Source organism: Hemitrygon akajei, chromosome 15 (genome assembly GCF_048418815.1).
Source record: "Hemitrygon akajei chromosome 15, sHemAka1.3, whole genome shotgun sequence".
Taxonomy (NCBI): domain Eukaryota; kingdom Metazoa; phylum Chordata; class Chondrichthyes; order Myliobatiformes; family Dasyatidae; genus Hemitrygon; species Hemitrygon akajei.
The window spans coordinates 67,793,615-67,814,533 of NC_133138.1; the positions used below are offsets into that span (position 1 = coordinate 67,793,615).

General features: G+C 39.2%; 1 protein-coding gene across 2 annotated transcripts in view; it reads right to left on the bottom strand.

Annotated features, from left to right (window-relative positions):
- LOC140739432 (gastrotropin-like) overlaps positions 1-20,919 on the bottom strand; it is a 178,113-nt gene that overhangs the window by 156,344 nt on the left and 850 nt on the right. The window lies entirely within an intron of this gene.

Consider the following 20,919-nt stretch of genomic DNA (forward strand, 5'->3'; position numbering starts at 1 on the left):
TTTTCAACTAGAGGGGCATCACAAGCTACTCTGATTCCTATTCCTTCTAAGAGCCGCAGAATTACACAACTATCAGGGCAGCCAGGCCAGTTCACTCATTTCTGTCCTGGGTGTAGCCATTTTTAGTTGCTCTTCCCTGTCCAGACTGTGAAGAGACCACTTAATCAGCTTAATGATCTAAAAAACTATTTTAAAAATTCTTAATGCCTGTCAGCATAGTATGTTATAGCTGTTGCAGTTTCTTAATTTTGGTACACCCGATATTTTTTAATGGGAGGTTTAAACTAGGCCTCCTGATTTCAATATTATTTGCCTGAGCATTGATTTTGCACAACAAAACAGGCAGGATTTTTGAGACTAAATCATTGAAGCATACACACTTACTGCAGACAGATGGAAAGTTACTGGTGCAATTTATAAGTACACTAAAAATATGAGAGAGAGGAAGGAAATAATTTTACCTTCACACAACGTGGCATAAAACTTGGAGCTACAATTTCAACCTGGCAAAGTGCTTTAGATGGTAAATTCTTATAGATAAATGAGTTATTATCAGTATGCCCATTCTGTGATAATTGTCAGTTTATCTTGGTAGTAGAAAATGAAATGGCTGATTTTCTATCTCCTGCTACCATACCAAACAGAAATGTTTTTCACTGCTGTTGAATCCCATGCAAAGGTGTTCTCATGGCAGACAGTTTTTATTTTTCCAGATAGGATGTCAAATTTAGCACAGATACGCTGGTGACCTGCAGGATAATTTCTCAGATCATCTCAGATTGATAACTTTGTGAGGGGGGATATGAGGGCAATTTCAACAACTCTATTTGGATGTCAGTAATTTGGAATTAAGATGAGGAGAAATTTGTTCACTCAGATAGTTGTAAACTTTTGATATTTTTACTCAAAGGCTACTTGTGGCATAATCTCTCTGTGATTCTGTGGGCTCTCTCTGGGTGCTCCTGTTTCCTCACACATTCCAAAAACATACGTTCCTCCAGCATCTTGTGCATGTTGATTTGGAATTCTCATGAAACATTCCACCTATCACAGATTTTTTTTCTCCATCAAATGGTTACTTGTTAGAAAACTCAAGTCTGAAAGTAGATTCAAGCAACACACACAAGATGCTGGTGGAATGCAGCAGGCCAGGCAGCATCTATAGGAAGAATTTCGGGCCGAGACCCTGGAAGTAGATTTTCAGGCTCAAGGTGAATTAGCAGATAAAGAAGGAAACTGGAATAGATAAACAGTACAACTACAGTAATCTAATTTAATGTAAAGTGCAAATTTGATGATCTACATGGTCTATTTCTGGTTCTAGCTTTCATGTCAATGCATAATATCAATTAAGTATCTAGAATATAGTCACTGACGTAAAAGAACATCAATAATTTTATAATAGCGATATGATAAGCTTTTCCAGTAAAAATGACAAAGGAATAGCCATTGGCCAAGTAAAGGGAACTCCCAATACTTTGGAATACATTACATTACTTGAGTTTACCACTATAAGATTGGTGTTCAATTCCCTCTGCTGCCTATAAGAAGTTTGTATGGTCTCTCCGTGATTCTGTGGGCTCTCTCTGGGTGCTCCCGTTTCCTCACACATTCCAAAAACATACGTTCCTCCAGCATCTTGTGCAATGTTGATTTGGAATTTTCATGAAACATTCCACCTATCACAGATTTTTTTCTCCATTAAGACATTCTTTGAAATCTATCTCTTTAACTGAAACTTTTGATCATATGCCAATATATTTCCTTAACAGTTTCAATGTACATTTTACGTTTGATAATAACCCTCTGACGTGCCTTTGGATGTTTTACTATGTTAGAAGTGCTTTAAAAATGGAATATTATTAGATTTATTCCTGATTAAGGTAATTTTGAACATCCGCAGTGGGAAGCAGAGAGAATGATAAATTAAGCAGCGGTATCAAACTAACTGGATGTGCCTAACTAGAGTAATAAACTTTGGTAAGGGAGGCACCACCTACCGCTATTTAAGCTTTGTTTTGTGCAGTGATATTTATCCATGTCTGAATCTTTCAATATCAGTATACACACCATAATTTTACCTCGTCAACCATGTGATATCGTATTAGAATCATGGATGAATTACTACTGAACTGGAACTGTGTTAAACATCAAGACCTATCTACCGGGTACAGTGAATGTTACAGAAGATTTAATGATTATGCTTAATTATGAAGCAAAGTTATTAATATAAAGCTGTAAATGTAATGAAGAGGAGCAATAAAAAAGGATTTTTAATACATAGTTGTTTTTACAGGAACAGGTTTTCTCTTGGACACCTGCGTAAATCTGACAGTTGTATCTCTTACATATGTGTCCTTATTTAGTGGAATATTATAAAACAATATCTAAAATTATTAATACTAAGATAGATTTGTTGTTAATATGAAGTACAGCACATCCATCAGATTATACTGCTATGCTATTAAAATAGTCCAGATTGTTCCACTTTCTCATGACGCAGACACTAAGAATAGAGTAGGCATAACCATGTTATGCAGCTCCAGTAACCAAGGCACTGTGAAGACTGAGATGTCACAACTATTTCTAAATTACTGTCAAGATGATGCTGTCATTTTCCCCTTACTATCAATAGTGTCACCAACAATATGCCTGTGCAAAATAGACTTAATTACTTATTCTGTATAGAATTTTTTCTACCTTTTTATACGAAAGCAAAATCAGATTTGCTAATTACAGAATAACTGCTGTTTAGTCACAAAAAAACCACAAACCTTGCTTTGTTTACCACAGGTCCTCATGTAAATCTGCCTCCACCATCCCTATGCTAAGGCAGTAGCTAAATAACTAACCTGCTTCAAAGCTTCTGGGCAGTTCAAAGTTAAAAGAAAATTTATAATCTAAACACATGTCCTCAGAGTTGTATACTTTGAATAATAAATGAACCTTTGAACCTTCCAACAATATACTGTACAACCGTGGGATTCATTTTTCTTGTGGGCATACTCAGTAAATTGAAGAACCATAATAGAATCAATGAAAGATCACACCCAACAGGGAGAGCAAACAAGCAGTGTGCAAAGGACAACAGACTGTGCAAACACAAACGAAAAGAGAGAAGGAAAGAAAGAAGAAGCAATAAATATTGAGAACATGAAGCGAAGAGTTCTTGAAAGTGAATCCATAAGTTGTGGGAACCATTCAGTAATGGGGCAAATGAAGTTATTCCCATTAGTTCAAGGGCCAGATGGTTGAGCGGTAATAACTGTTCCCGAACCTGGTAGTGTGCATCCTGAGTCGCTTGTACCTTCTTTCTGATGGCAGTAGCAAGAAGAGAGCATGACCTGGGTGGTGGGGGCTCTGATGACGGACGCAGCTTTCCTGCGACAGCGCTCCATGTAGATGTACTCAATAGATGGGAGGGCCTTAAGAATGTGTAAAAATTATCTAGACAAAGCAGAATATTTTAAAGTTAAGGTGAAAAAATAGTTTCATCCAATATTTTCACATTTTTGGGGTTTCCTGTAGCTTGCATCAATATATTTTAATCTATTCAATATTCTTGTTAAAGTTTAATCAGCGTGCCTCCACGTCAACAGTCCACTAAGTTTCTCAGCAGCTCGGTCTGCTCAGTTACCATTGATTGATGAAAGAGCTGATTCATCATTGGTGCTAGTGTCGTCAGCTGAGTCCTGTGTCTGTGTGGCTCTAAGCTAATGAGTCACTTTGTTGCTGGGAAACTGAGTACTGCTTATGCTGCTCAATTATACATGTTTTCTCTGCACAGAAGTGTATCAAGAGTGACCAAATGAAATGTTGATGTGGGAAATGAGAATTTATTCCAGCATAGCATGTATACCCTTCTAAGGCTAGGGTAAAATCTATATCTATCTATTCTGAAGGGATCTTTAATTCTGTACGAATTGGAATATACTTCATATCAGAATCATTGTGAGATTGCTTGTGCAATAAAAATTAAGAATGTGAAAATCAAAATTAAGTGACATCCGTAATCTTAATAAGAATAGAGAAAAATACTAAAGTACTTCTAGAACACACCGAGAGCCAAATTCAAGGATATAACTTTTAATATCTTCAAGCAAGGTGTGATATACTTTTCTAGGAAAGCTGTTTCTGGTACAATAAATCATGGTTATATTCACTGTCAATGTCTAATGGGTTAGCAGAAATAACATTATTGGCCAAAATCAAGTTTGAAATAGTGTTACAGAAGATTACAATCAGAATTAGGGGCTATCTGTTTCCACAATAGGATCTTACTCAAATTTCACTTATTTCCATACACTTAGAGTCAATCAAGTCTTAACACAAAACTGGCTTGCAGCACAGCAGGGCAATACCAACCAAAATTCACAACTAAACTCGCTCCATGTGCTCACATACCTTTCTATCCATGTATGTGTCCAGGTACTTTTTGCGTGTAGTCTCGCATGCAATTTCAAAACAAGTGCCTTGGTCTTTAAAGGCACACAACACTTGATAAATATACACCACCATCACATGTCAGCACCCGAAAGGTCACCGACTCCTCAGTGAATGGAGATGGCTGTTCTGTTTTGTAACTTTAAAAAGCTACACTACAGGAAGGATATGGAAACCATAAAAAGGGTACAGAGGAGATTTACAAGGATGTTGCCTGGATTGGGGAGCATGCCTTATGAGAATAGGTTGAGTGATGCACTATCATAACTCCAAAAGACTGGAAGCAGAGTAAATACTGAAAGGCTTTTATTAGCAGTGAAACGGAGCACGTCTATGCTGGATGACTGTGGGAGGAGCAGAGACACAATCACCTTTATCCAGGGGTCTGTGGGAGGAGCCACAGGAGCAGTCAGCAGAGGGGTGTGTCCAGACAGATGTACGTGGCTTACCACATTGAGTGAACTCAGCCTTTTCTCCTTGGAGTGACAGAGGATGAGAGGTGACTTGATAGAGGTGCATAAGATGACGAGAGGCATTGATCTTGTGGATAGTCAGAGGCTTTTTCCCAGGGCTGAAATGGCTAGCATGAGAGGGCACAGTTTTAAGGTGCTTGGAAGTAGGCACAGAGGAGATGTCAGAGGAAAGTTTTTTACGCAGAGAGTGGTGAGTGCGTGGAATGGGCTGCCGGCGATGATGATGGAGGCAGATACGATAGGGTCTTTTAAGAGGCTTTTAGATAGATACATGGAGCTTAGAAAAATAGAGGACTATGGGTAACCCTAGGTAATTTCTAAGGTAAGGACATACTCAGCACAGCTTTGTGGGCCAAAGGGCTTGTATTGTGCTGTAGGTCTTCCATGTGTCTATGTTTCTAAAAAGTTGGAGCCGGGATAAACCTGTACTCTTATATTTACTTTTGGTGAGGAGCTCACATGTGACATGATGACGTAACGATGTATGCCATTCACATACCTCTTACACACAACCCGTAACAAATTATGTTAACAATAAAGTATGCTTAATCAAACAATATATTTACAATATTAGTCAAATATTACTGAAATATTAAATACACAATACCTCCCAGCTTAACTATAAACTGCACTACAGTTTGCTCTCTAGTCATCTTATACAGTATATACACCGTATACTATATAGTACAAGTAATATATAGATAACCTCAGCATAGTAAACTTTAAATCATCCCATTCAGGCCTAAAGATTTAATTACTGTGAAGGGTTTCTTACTCTGGTAGGATAAAGTCTTTCCTGTCAAGGGGAGTCACCCTACTTGGCAGGTGACACTTGTGGCTGTGAAACAATCTCAGGTTCTGCAGCCTGGTTGTAGGAGTTGACCCTGTGACTGCTGGAAGTGGTCTGACAGCTCTGGACACCGTTATTCTCTAACTATTGACTCTGCTCTCCTCAGCTGATCGATGTGTCTTCTCCAGATGACACTGGACGCAATCTCCACTGCGTAGGAGTGTGGCTCATTTCTGTCCTTAATCTTTCCAAGTACCCACGTTGAATCAGTTGTGTAATCCTTCACCAGGACTGCTTGTCCAGGAGTGAAACTCCTCGTTTGAGGCGCCTTCAATTTATTTCAGCCTTTTGTCCTGCATACTCCTTATGAAATTGGGTTTGAGTAGATCCACGCAGGAGCACAAGTGACGACCCAGGAGCAGCATAGCAGGTGAGTTGCTGCTTGTGGATTATGATGCAAGGATGAAACTGACGAGCTTCTGATTCACTGCCGAGTGTCATGCATTCTGTTGGCATTGCTTGCAGTTCCTTCTTCAGATTCTGGACCAACCTTTCTGCCGAGCCATTTGGAGCTGGGTGGTATGGTGAAGACGTAACATTCAATTTGAGGAATGACTGAAAGAATTCCGCAACAAGCTGTCGTCCATGGTCACATACTAACTGTTCCGTTACACCAGTTATTGAGAAGAAGCTTTGCAACACATCGACAGTGTGCAAGGCAATAGTGGAGGCTATTGGGAACACTTCTGGCCACTTCGCAGCTGCATCCACTACTACTCTTTGTTCCCATGAATGGTCTGGCAAAATCTACGTGAATCCTCTGCTAGAGGAATCCAGGCCATTCCCAGGGATGGAGAGGCAGATTCTCTAGATGTTGCTGGTATCATGGCAAGATACTGGATCTGCTGGTCTATCCCAGCCCACCAGACAAAGCTTCATTTTGACCACACTGAGATGATCAGTATGTAGCTCATCCAACAGTTTACCTCTCAGCCTGGATGGTACAATAACTCTCAATCCCCACATACGGCAACCTCTGTCAAGGACAAAGTCATTCTGGAGCTGGTAAAAATGGGGGAACTAGGATTTCTGCTGCACATTCCAGCTATTTTGTGTGGCCAAGTAGACCTGAGAAAGTGTGGGAGTTTTTCTGGTTTCTCTTTGGATTATCTCTGCCTTAATAAGGAAAATTCCAATTTGTATTAGGGAGAATATGTCAAGAAAAGTGTCTTCTTTTGTAAATTTTTCATGTATTTCCTTTTCCAAGGGTAAATGGGATAATCCATCCGCATTTCCATGATTTGTTGCTCTCTTGAATTTGATCCTGTAATTGTGTCCTCCAAGGAACAGAGCCCATCCCTGCATTCATGCTGCTACTGTTCGTGGAACATCCTTCTGAGAATTGTAAAAGGACACTAGTGGTTGATGGCCAGTAATGAGGATGAAAACTTCCCCATACAGGTACAGGTTGAAGTGTTTTACAACCCAAGCCAGACTCAAGACCTCTCTGTCAATCTATGCATAATTTTTCTCTGCAGTGGTAAGGGAACATGATGAGAAGGCTACGGGGCAATCACTGCCATTAATCTTAACATGCGACATGATTGCACCTGTACCATAAGGCAAGGCATCACATCAAGCTTCACTGGACAACGTGGAGCATAATGTGTGCATACAGTGTCTGATGTCACCATTTCCTTCATCTTATGGAAGGCCACGTCACACTGCTTTGTCCATTGCCATTTCTTCCTGATCTGTAGTAGGAGTTTAAGGGCATGAACCTGTTATAGTAATTGACAAATTCTAAAAAGGACAGCAACTGCGACATGTCCTTTAGCCGTGGGGCATCCACCACTGCTTGAATTTGCTCACTGTGTAACACATGTTGGTGTGGTCTTTCATTGTTTCTTTTATGGTTATTATTCTATTACGGATTTATTGAGTATGCCGCAAGAACATGATCCTCAGGGTTGTATATTGTGACGTATATGTACTTTGATAATAAATTTGCTTTGAACTTAATTCTTGTGCATCAATGGTGTGACCACAGTAAGTGATGCTTGGTTTAAAGAATTCACACTTGTTGCTCATGTTCTGAGCCCGTAATCTTCATTCCTTCTTCCATCTCCATCTGTAGCTAGGCTTCAGCTAAGTCGACTTAGCTGAAATGTTTTCCTCCAGAAAGGTTTGCAAAGATTTTCAGTTGACTCTATTGCAGGGGATGTGGTTTGCAAATAGTAGACGGTTCTCCAATCAAGTTGTAGTTGTCTCAGCTGATCACAGCCCCACGATGCTGGCGCTCCTGATTTTACCACTTAAAAGCCCGCTGTGGCTTGTTGGTTGCTGTATTTCACTGTAACAAATGTCTACAAAGTTCAATGTACAAAGTAAATTTATCACATATAAAAATGTCACCATATAAAACCCTGCAAATCTTTTTCTTGCAGCCTTAATAAAGCTAATAACCACAATAGAATCAATGAAAGTCTACACCTACAGGGTGGACCACCAGTGTGCAAAAGACAACAAATTGCAAATGCAAAAGAAAGAAAAAAAGGAAATAATAATAATAAGAAAAAAAAAAGAAAAGTAAGAAATAAATATCGAGAACATGAGACAAAGAGTCCTTGAAAGCGAGTCCATACAGTGTGGAAACAGTTTAGTAACAGGTCAAATGAAGTTGAGTGAAGTTATCCCCTCTGTTTCAAGAGCCATAAGGTTGAGGAGTAACAAATATTCCCAAACCTGGTGGTGTGTTTGCCTGAGATCTTCTTCTTGATGGCAGTAGTGAAAAGAAAGCCTGATCTGGGTGCTGGGTTTCCTGAAACAAAGCTCTGTATAGATGTGCACAATGCTGGGGAGGGTTTTACCCATGACGGACTGGGGCATATGCACTACTTTTTGCAGGATTTTCCATTTAAGCACATTGGTATTTCCATACCAGTCTGTGATATAGCTAGTCAATATACTCTCCACCACACATCTATAGAAGTTAGTCAGATTTATAGATGTCATGCCGAATCTTTAAAAACTCCAAAAGAAGTAAAGGCGCTGCTGTTCCCTCTTCATAATTACACTTACGTCCTGGACTCAGGACAACTCCTCTGAAATGATAGCACCGAGAAATTTAAAGTTGCTGACTCTCTATTTCTGATACCCCAGTGATGACTGTCTCATGGACCTTTGGTTTCCTCATCCTTAAATCAATAATCAGTTCTGTGGTCTTCCTGGCGCTGAGAAAGAGGTTGTTGTCATGGCACCACTCAGCCAGATTTTCAATCTCCATCCTATACGCTGATTCGTCATCACCTTTGATTCAGCCTGCAACAGTGGTGTCATCAACAAACTTAAATATGGCATTGGAGCTGTGCTTAGATATACAGTCATAAGTGTAAAGTGGGTAGAACAGGCAGCTAAGCATACAGCCATGTGATGCACATGTGCTGATGGAGATTGTGGAGGAGATGTTGTTGCCAATCTGAACTGACTGGAGTCTTCAAGTGAGGAAATCAAGGATCCAATTGCACAAGGAGGTATTGAGGACAAGGTCTTGAAGGTTATTGATTAGCTTTGAGGGGATGATAGTATTGAATGCCAAGCTGTAGTCAATAAAGAGCATCCTGATTTATTTAACTTGCTGTCCAAATGTTCCAGGGTTGAGTGAAGAGCCAATGAAATGGCATCTGCTGTGGACCTATTGTGCCAATAGTCAAACTGAAGCAGATCCGAGTTGCTTCTTGGGCAGGAGTTGATATGATTCATTACAAACCTCTCATAACACTTTATCACTATGGATTTAAGTGGTCCAGTATAGATTTTTAGTTGGATATCAGCAAGCTTCAATTCAGCATCTTTGACATGGCGTTCAAACTTACTTTGTGGAATGACTGAAACAGCTGAGCCAGTGTCCAATTCCATTTTAATTAATTTGCTGTTTACTTCTGCTGTAAGCCATATTGCTCGTCTCTTGTTAGATTTCACACCGTCAATCTCAGAGCTATACAGTCCTGTGTTACTCTCATCATTATCAGATTTTTCATCAACAGCATGAAGTTTAGTGCTCTTTTTGAAATTGCAACTTGACATTTCATCTTTTTCTCTTCCCTGTGCAGTCCATTTATTTTTGTCTGTCTGGCTGCTCTTTGTGTACTATTTTATTGCATTTTCTGCAAGCTTCACCTCTAAACCTGCATTGGTCTGGTGAATGAGAGTACCTTCCATGAAGATAACACTATTTGTTTGGCCAGGTAGGTTTCTTTTAGATGTTGCAATCTTGTTAATGCTCGCTTTCATTCCTCACTTCAATTCAATTGCCGTTTCCATGGATACAACAATTTCACTTTGGCTTTTAAATATGAGTTGTTCTTCAGTTAGGGGCAGCTTTCGAATGCTTTCTTGTAACTAAACTACTTCTGAGTGTGTCATTAAGCCGATCACTGAACTGACAATGCTCAGGCAATCTCTTCAATTCAACCATGGAAAATGAAATGGACTCCCCTTCCTTTTGATTCCACTTATGAAATTTAAAGTGTTCTGCAATCAACAAAGGTTTCCATTCTACATGATCTTGCATTACATTCACGATATCAGCAAAGCACATTTCAGCTGGTTTGGTTGAAGCAGTTAAACTTCTAAGCAAACTGTATGCTCTTCCACCTATTACACTCAGCAAAATTGCACTTGCTTTTCATTTGCTTCAAAATACTGCTCAATTCATTCAGTATACAATATCCAGTTATCTGTTGTATAATCAAACACATCTACCTTTCCAATGTAGCCAGGCATTTCCATTTTTTTAAAACATGTATTATTATCATCATCAGCTGGTACCTACCTACCCACCTACCTACCCCCCTCTCTCTCTCTCTCTCTCTCTCTCTCTCTCTCTTTTTTACTTTTAGTGAATTGCTCACATATGACTAGGTGGCATGATGATGTATGCCATTCAGATACCCCTACATATAACCCGTAATAAGTTATGTGAACAACAGAGAATGCTTAATCAAACAATACTGTGTATTTAGAATATTACTTAAATATTACTATAATATATAATACACAATGACAGTCCTAAAACACGTTGAAAATGTTTTGTCCAGATGTAACAAAATATGGATGAAGATATCAAAGCATAAGAATGGAGGCAATGAATTTCAAGCAGTTAGATTTAAGCAGTCTTAGAAATGCTGTGGATGCACTTTAGATGATCATCTCAAACTCAGACGGGACAGGACACCAGCTCCGTGAACAACAACACACACAGAATGCTGGTGGAATACAGCATCTATAAGGAGGTCTCGGCCCGAAACATCGCCAGTCCTTCTCCTATAGATGCTGCCTGGCCTGCTGTGTTCCACCAGCATTTTGTGTGTGTTGTTTGAATTTCCAGCATCTGCAGATTTCCTCGTGTTAGCTCTGTGAACAATTTGGTTCAAACTCATACAGTGAGAAAATGCAGAGTTAATGGGTGAGGAATAGACTCTCTGGTGAAAAACAGACAATGTCTTTGGTCTTCTCTGCTCATTTAAGTCTAGATGGTGGATAAATCTGATACAGTGAAGGGGTCAACGAAGTGATGGTGAAGTGGAAATGGGTCTGCCAGTGAAGGACAACATCCTGATTACAGCCGATGTCTTGGTAAATAGGGATTTAGTAAATATCATTTGCAAACAGCTCACTTTCAAACCAATCCCATTCATATTACATTGAAATATTAAGCAGGTTTGTGTCTGGTTGAAATCTCAGTTTATGATTCTGAGGAACAAGGAATCATTTCAACTTCACCTCAAGTTATTTGACTGGTTGCAGATTTCTTGATTGAGAACAGTCACTCACAATTTGAACTGAAATGGTATTTTATCATTGCATTTCAGAATATATAGTTTTCATCCAATGTTTCATATTGTTAAATAACTTGCTAAATTTATCTACACTTAGATGATGGACATATTCAGCAGATTGGAACAAACACTGAGAGATTGATTTTAGGTTCCATCCACACAGAATGACTAAAAGTTTTAGTAATTATTATTTGCATTGTACTACATTTATCTATAAGTGAATACAAAAAACCCCAGATTGTATGGATTACAGAATTTTCTTTGCAGCCCGGGCTATTCATCATACTAAAAATACATCTTATAGACATTTAAAGGAGAATATCTTAAAATAACCTCAGCAGTTTACTCTGCGTTCATTCTACAACACACAAATAGAATTAGCACATTTACTTATTCAACTACTTTGAAGCTGCGATTTTCTTGATAAATGAATAAACTGATTACTGAAGTTATATAACTTCTGTAAAAAAAAAGCTGAATAAGGAAGAGTCAAGCTACGTTTCCTTGACATTTGGTGGCATTACCATTGACGAGTTTAACATCGGTAGCTGAGCGAAGGGCGCTGAGTAGGCTACGGTCAATTATGGATAACTCTGAACATCCTCTACATAGCACCATCCAGAGACAGAGAAGCAGTTTCAGCGACAGGTTACTATCGATGCAATGCTCCTCAGACAGGATGAAGAGGTTAATACTCCCCAATGCCATTAGGCTTTACAATTCTACCGCCAGGACTTAAGAACTTTTGAAAAGCTATTATTAATGCTTTTTGAGATAGTGATTTAGATGCATATCATATTTTTTACTGAGTTAAGTATTGTATGTAATTAGTTTTGCTACAACAAGTGTATGGGACATTGGAAAAAAGTTGAATTTCCCCATGGGGATGAATAAAGTATCTATCTATCTATCTACCTATCCCTGTGAAACTCAACTAGTTACATAGCACTCTGGGACAGAGAATTCAAATTGTTCAAAATTCTTTGAATTACCAAATTTCTCCATATTTCAATCCTAGATATCCTCAACTATGGCCTGACATAGTGACCTATAATTGTAGATATCCCAAGGAGAAACAGCTCCCCTGTGTCTACACTGCCATGCTACTTAAGAGGTTTATATGTTTCAACTCCTGTTCTCTTAAACTTGGAGCATTAGAGTGGTCAATTCAAATTACCTTCATAGTACAATGACCTTGTCAAGGAAATCAGGCAAGGATTTGGTAAGGAGACCAAATCTGTAAACAATATCTAGAATGCATTTTCACCAAGAGCTTGTATAAGTGGAGTAAGAATTTTTCACCATCATTGATTAAAAAGGCTTATGATCATGGCTGTAATCTGTTCACTTTCATATGCGACACATTAAAAATTGATAATTCTACTAATGCCATGAATCGTCTTTTGAGGATTTTGCAAAAAAAATTCTTGTAGGAGCGTTTTAGTTAAAACTAGTGAAGTTTTGTTTTGAGAATGACAAGGTTGACCCCTGAAAGTGCAGCTCAGAGGAAATGACTGCTGAATACCAGGATAGGCACAGATGGTGATTCTTACACTGCTTGAATCAGGCAGAGTAGTATTATTTGGTGTGTGGCCTGCCTATGAGAAAATTCACACACTTAATATGGACCTAATATTTGAATGAATATGTAACCTGTATCACGTGTGTTGAAATGCAGTTTATTTGTCTACATGATGTAAATCTGGAGTGCAGGTATCAGCCAAAGGAAAATAGATTATAATGACAGTGCCCCTTCCTTGTCCACTGTCACAGGAGGAGGCAGCTTAGGCAAGAAATCCCTAAGCTACAGACAGCCAAAAGGAAGGACGGGCCAGCACAGTCATGGAAAAAGGCAACATGGAGAAGCATTCTATAGACAGGAATGCTGTAACCGCGGTGGCTGTGGATGTGGATGAGTACTAACAGCACTTTGTTGATTATCAGGTCATATTTCTAATGAATGGTTATCCAGTAATTGATAAAGGTGCAAATAGCTCATTTATATATTGTAAGCAGACCAGCCTGAAGGAAAATCAAGTTTAATCTCAAATGCAAAGATGCATGTATGCACAGGCACAATGACAAACTTACTGCAGCCTCATGACAGACTCATATCTTTAGAGACATAACAATCACATGAAAAACATAGATTAAACATAAATTATACAAGAAAGCAGAATTATATATTTTTTAAAGTCCATTGTAGTACAAAGTGGTCAAAGTGATCATAGTGTTTCCATACCGAGATAGTGATTGGGGTTATACAGGTTGGTTCAAGAACAAAATGGCTGAAGGGAAGTGGCTGTTCTTGAACCTTGTGATGTGAAACTTCAGGCTTCCATATACTCCCTGCTGTAAGAAGATGTTATGGCCCTGTTGGTGGGAACCTCTGATGATAGATGCTGCCTTCTTGAGGCGATGTCTAACGAAGATACTCTCAGTCATTGGGAGAGACGTGCCATGATGCACTGTGCTGAGCCTAGTACTCTTTTCATCTTCTTATGCTCCTGCATATTTTAAGTATTATTCTACACCATGATGCAACCAGTCAGGGTATATTCAGCTGGGCACATGTAGATATTTGCTAATGTTTGGTGACATGCCAAACCTCCTTAAACTTCTCATAAATGGCATTGAGGAATAAGAGGGTTTCTGCCTCTACCAATCCAATAGATGCTGAGCGCTCGAGAGAGACAAGCAGTTTCTCTTTCAACTGCTTCTCCTCCCATAAATGCTGCTTGACCTACTGATTTTTTTTGCTCTTACTTCAGATTTTGGCATGAGTAGCTCTTTTAAAATTTTCAGTGAAATCTATTCCCCTTCATACTTTCTGAGCAAAAGCATAGTTCTTCTGATTCTCCTACCAACTACGTTAAATCTATGACCACACACAAAATGCTGGAGGAACTCAGCAGGCCAGGCAGAATCTATAGGAAGATGCTCTTTTCCATAGATGCTGCCTGACCTGCTGAGTTCCTCCAGCATTTTGTGTGTGCTGTTTGGATTTCCAGCATCTGCAGATTTTGTTGTTTGTTAAATCTATGACTCCCTGAATTTTTCTACCTCACTTAAAGAAAATTGCTCCTTGTTTATTCTATCCTGGACACTCATAATTTTAATTTTCCTTCAGGACTCTTTGTTGCAGAGAAAACAACCTCATTCTGTTCAATCATTCCTCACAACTAAAATTTTCCAATGCCTGTAGATCTCCTAAAGACACCCTCCTGCACTATTACATCTCTCCCATAATGTGGTGATGAGCACAGAGCACAGTACACAAAGTGAAGCCAAATGATTTGGCAGAACCTCCTTGCTTACATTTGATTTCTCAGCTAATAAAGTGAGAACATCCTATTTGCCTTTCCGGCCACATGTATTTACTCGTCCTTATATTCTTAATCATACATGAACATACGCTCCAATGCTCTACTTTTCCTCCTATCTTCTCAGTATCCTTCTATTTATTGTGTATTCTATAGTGCACTTCCCCAAATGTATTACCTCACACTTCCCTTGATTACATTTCATTGGTACTCTTCGGAAATTGGTGACAATTGGGGTTGAATAGTTGCTGTGGCTGGGGTCACTGTTAGGGATGATCAATGAATCAGAGGTGGGAATTTCATCAGGGACTGTGCAGTGAATCCAGACTTTATTGAGACCGGGGAGATGGTAAGTTACGTCGAAAGGTGATATTTGGTGGAGGTGGAATGAATACTTAAGGAGAGGGTGTAAGGACAGATTGCATCTTTAGGTTCTCAGCAGCAGGGCGTAATTCTATAAAATCCTAGTCAGGCGGAGTACCAAGATTCAGAATCATATTGACTATTCTGCTGTTGCTCTGAAGGAACAGTGAATGGGGAATAAAGCACCCCATGTGACCCTGTACAGAAAATGTAACAACGATATAAATTGAATTCACAGCCGCAATAGCATGGTCTAGTTTTCACACTGCTGTGATTCAAACCAGAAACCAATGCAATCATGTTCCACTTTGTGAAAAATTGAATTTCATTGGGAAAGGTAGCAATGTGTGACTGCGCCTTTAGGCTCTTCTCATTTCCTAGTTGGTTGTTATAACTGCATGTCAACTTGATTCTTATACAAGGACACCCTGATCCTTTTAAATAACAACATTGTTCAGTTTTTCAGCTTTTTAAAAAGTATTCTACAGTACTGTATATTTTCCACCACCCAAGCGTGAAACTTCCAAATTCTCAACATATTCACATTATCCTTCATCTCACTTTATTGTGCTCACTCACTCGTTAACTTGTTTATAGCAATTTGTGCATCTGAGTTTTCCTTTAAGACTCACTTTGACATTCACGCTTTTGTATTGTCAGCATACTTTAATATATTACACTTATACCCTGCTCAGCTAAATAATTGCTAAATATTGCAGATAGTTGAGCCCAAAAGCACTGATCCTTACTTTTCCCTGTTGGGTAGTTTCTTACCCTTAAAATGTCCCTGCACTCTGTTAGCCAGTCCTTTATCTTTACATAATCCATGACCCCGTCAGATTAGAATCAATACAGCACGTTTTCAGTGGTCATCTTTTAAAACACCAAGGTGAGGGGCAGTGACTGGAGGGCATTTTTTTTTGTTTTTATTTTACCTGTATTGTTTCTCCAGTGGTGCTTATTCTATCTCTTCTAAGATTCAAGTATTCTGGAAAATTTAACTCCCAACCAAAGTCACTATACATGACTCCATAATTGCAATCAAATCAAACCCATTTTTGTCTGCTATTAAAACCTTTTTGCTGTACTGTTTATAGGCTTTCACACATACAGTAAATGTCTAGAGTACTCATGTTTGTGTGATTTTTATGCTCAAATTATACATAAAAGCAATTTTGTTTTGCAGGGTAGATTTTGCTGGAAATTATTTCTAGGTCTTTTAGCATCCATCAAGATAGTAGCCTAGGTACTTCCAATGGTTATTCGCTGTATTAAAGCTGATGTTTACCTGTATTAAATTCTACAATTAATGACATCATTTTGCATTGTTCAGTCCTTTCTGTTCTTACTGAACTAAACCGGTACATGAAGGTTCAATCTAAGACCTTCGTTTGTTAGAAACAAAACAAAAATCACAAGTAGTAAACCCTGCAAAAAAATCATCAAAGATGCATGTAATGAATGGCTCCCACATATATAATTGATAATTAACTGGCAGTTTAAATTACTGCTGATCAGTATTTATGCAGAAGTATCAATGTGTGTTCCATCAAGGTCTGCAGCTTTTCCAGATTATGCCCATCAGTACATTTGCCACATGGATCAGCGTGTGTCTTGCAGTGCGTGGAGCCACTGACTGCAATAGACTCCATCAGAACACTGAATTATGTTCAGAGCTGGCATGTATGTCGGACAAACACGAGGAAATCTGCAGATGCTGGAAATTTAAACAGCACACACAAAATGCTGGTGGAACACAGCAGGCCAGGCAGCATCTATAGGGAGAAGCACTGTCGACGTTTCGGGCCGAGACCCTTCGTCAGGACCTGACCTGATGTCCTGATGAAGGGTCTCAGCCTGAAACGTCAACAGTGCTTCTCCCTATAGATGCTGCCTGGCCTGCTGTGTTCCACCAGCATTTTGTGTGTGATGTATGTCAGACTGCTGCTTCCTACCACCCCTCCACCCCCACCCATACCTCCCTTTCCTTCTTAAGCTGCCTTTTTGGCAGCTGGTCTTTGCTACCACGGAGAGGACTTCTTTAAGGTTTGACCACCTCCCCAGAAGTCAGTGTGGCAATGCAAGCCCTGCATACAGCTGACAGGTATTTGGAAATCTATGGAAATTAAGCATAAGTGACACATTGATGCTTTCTGGATAGGAGCCACTGCTGATGTTTGTGGTCAGATAGGAAGATGCCTGTCTTTACATGCAAGTAAATCATCTCAATATAAGCTATTTTCGCTCTCAAGCTGGTATCTCCTTTCAACACGAAATGCAAAGGAAGACACTCATAAACATAGTGATGTTGTGATTTCTTGGGAAGGTGGTTTAAGAATTCATAGCTTGGAAGCATCAAGGTGAAACATTATAGTCTAAACTTCCTTTACTACTGGATTTTATTCATTTGTTTACAAAAAGTAGGCATTACTGACAAGCAATCACTGCCTTTGAGAAGATACCTCCTTGAGCAGCTGCAGTCGTGTGTTGAAATTACTTCCACCAGGCTAGGGACAAAGGAATCCCAGGATTTAGACCCAGCAGCAGTGAAGGAAATGTATAGGTTGTAGCATTCCTGTGTACCTACTGCCACTATCCTAGGTGATGGTGAATCCAGGTTTGGGAGGTGCTATTGAATTCAGTCGCTTCACACACTTGCTGTTTAGAAGAGAGTAAAACATTCATTTAGAGTTGCATTTTGAGTGATCTGGCACTTTGCCATCTCCGAGGGAGCTCGGTGAGGTTTCGAGCGAAGTGTGCAGCCTTAAGGTCAAGAAGCTTGGACACGGGACACAAGCCCATTATCGACCCCATTTCTCATCAATCCCATTGATTGAAGCGGCGAGGAAGATTGAGATCAACGAGAAGGAGAGTGGAAGGCAAACAGGTGTTGAGCGCCGTCTGCCTGGGTGCGACTTGTCTCTCTCCTGCTCTCACTCACTGCTGCTGGAGGAGGGTGCTGAGTGTGGCCGGTCTCTCCCTCGCTCACTGCTCCCGGGGGAAGATGCCGGTGTTTGATCGGTCTCTCTCTCCCTCACACTCAATGCTGCCGGAGTCTTGGGTCTTGGGCAAAGTTTAATTGACACGGTTTGTAGATTGGTCTCATTGTAATGTGTGTCTGGTTTCTCCTTTTTTTGTTGCTATTTTTGATCAGGGCAGGATGGCTCTGTGGCCTACAGTCAATGAATGACACAGTCCTGGATTGAAATGAACTCAGCTGAACTGAATACTACTGGACAGTTTCAACGATCTGTGGTTTGATGTTTTATATTCGGTGTTTTTTGCTTGTTTTTTTGTGCTGTTTGTTCGATTTGTTCTTTGTGCATGGGGATTTATTGTTCGACAGGTTCCATGGTTTTCTTTGTTTTGTGGCTTTCTGTGGGAAGATGAACTTCAGGATTGTATACTGCATTCATCCTTTGATATTAATGTACTTTGAATCTTTGATTCTGGATGAGACGGCCGATCTCTCAAAACATAACCCATTGACTGGAATGCTAACAGAGATGGGAAAAATATTTGGAACACTTACACCTACTTTTTTGTCACATCAAACATCCCAGATTTCCCTTACTCATCTATATTATGCAATGGACTTAGATTTTGCACTGCATTAAGAGCCCTATTCACTGATCGAATTAGCAAGTCAAAGCCTGGAATATGCTGAAATAACGAAAACAATGTATGCTATGACTGGAAAGGAAATGTCACAGGAGACACAATAGAATCACAAAAGTTCCACTAAATTCAACAGGATCTACTCCATGAATTAGCACCAAAGAGCTAATTAAGATGATTTCCACTATGATGCCAGTATGAATGCAATATTTCAAGATGAGACATTTTGTTTCATATTTTTATAAAATTTGGTTATAAAAGAAACTAAAGCAATATTAGGTTCAGTGACCAAGAGCTTAATGCAAAGAACATTCTAAGGAGTGAATTACAAAGTTTTGTTTGGGGTGGTGTGGAAAGGAGGATTTCTAACATCAAGGAATTAAGCACTAGTATGTGGAGGCATAGAAATGAGGTTGTAGTCCATATCAGGGGCAAGGTCATAGAAGCTTCTGAACTCACAGATAGAGGAAATTAAACCTTAAGACATAGGAGCAGGATTAGGCCAATCAGCCCATCAAGTCTGCTCTGCCATTCCATCCTGGCTGATCCCGGATCCCACTCAACTGCATACACCTGCCTTCTCGCCATATCCTTTGATGCCCTGACTGATCAGGAAACTATTAACTTCCACTTTAAATATACCTGATGCGCCATCAATAACTCTAGGAGACTGGAAGTGAATGATAGGCTTTTATTAGCAGCAAAAGGGAGCACGACATCTCGGAGACTGAGGGGGGAGCAGTGCCCCAATCGCCTTTATCCAGGGGTCTGTGGGAGGAGCCACAGGAGCAGTCAGCAGGGGGGCATGTCCAGACAGGTATACATAACTGCAGTCTGTGGTAGAGCATTCCACAGACTCACTACTCTCTGGCTAAAAAAAATTCCTCCTTACAACTGTTCTAAAAGGTCGCCCCTCAATTTTGAGGTTGTGCCCTCTAGTTCTGGACACCTCCACCATAGGAAACATCCTCTCCACATCCACATGGTATAATGCTGTCAGGTTTTTATAGCAAGTCAAGGAAGGAGAGATTGGAACTGCAATGGACAAATTGGCAAGAGCAATATACTAATAAGAGTACGATCAACAACTGGAATTGATCACCAAAGGTAGTAACGAGATTTACTTTAAATATAATGATAAAACAAAAGGGCTCAAAGATATTATTCAACCTAGCTAAGTTTGGATAATATTACAAGTGAAAGTACAAAGTTTTTAATAAAATTGTCCTCTCACTTGTAATATTATCCAATAAAACCTTTAGCAATAATTTTAGCAAAAATCACAATTTACTTTATTGGCAAAGGAGGAGGAATGCTTTTAGGTACCTTTTTAATTGTGTAGAATAATCACACTGAATTAATTTTATTATCATAATTTATTAGTCCTGACATAGTGCAATACTTATAAGATCTGGTTATTTTTCTTCTTTTAGCAAAGGTTATTTGGTTGTTTTACTTTTAGAGTAAGTTACTAAAGGAACATTGTTGCAAATATTTCCATAGCAAAATATCTGAAGGAACAAGACTAAGACTTTACTTTCAAATGAAATGTCCTTTTCAAAAGCCACTAGATACATGTCCCCCCCCCTTTATTTATTCCCCCCCAAAAATAATCTCCTGTCTGAACTGTAAACTTTAACCTGCAAAGATGCAAAATATTAATGAACAAGTTTTTTTTTACACAATTTGTTGCCTGGGACTTTGAAACAATATAACTAAACTTCTTGGTTAAATCCACTTTATTAGAAAAAAGGCCATTCTACACATCTGATCCGAAATACTTTTGTAGTTCACCCCACATCTTCTTAAAAACAGACGCTCATTCGTACATTAACAAATATACTAAACTTCCCTATTTGAGTTCATACAGTGCACCAATAATTATATATACCCTGGGCTTTTTCCACATTCTATTCTGGAAACATTAAAGATTTGCTCAGACACGTGGGACAGGCAAGCCAACTTTTCCATGTCCATATAACGTTGCTTAAAATGAAAACCTTGTTTCCACTAATGTATTAATAAATATCATATCCGTATTTATTCCCAATCAATTGCATAAAATTATA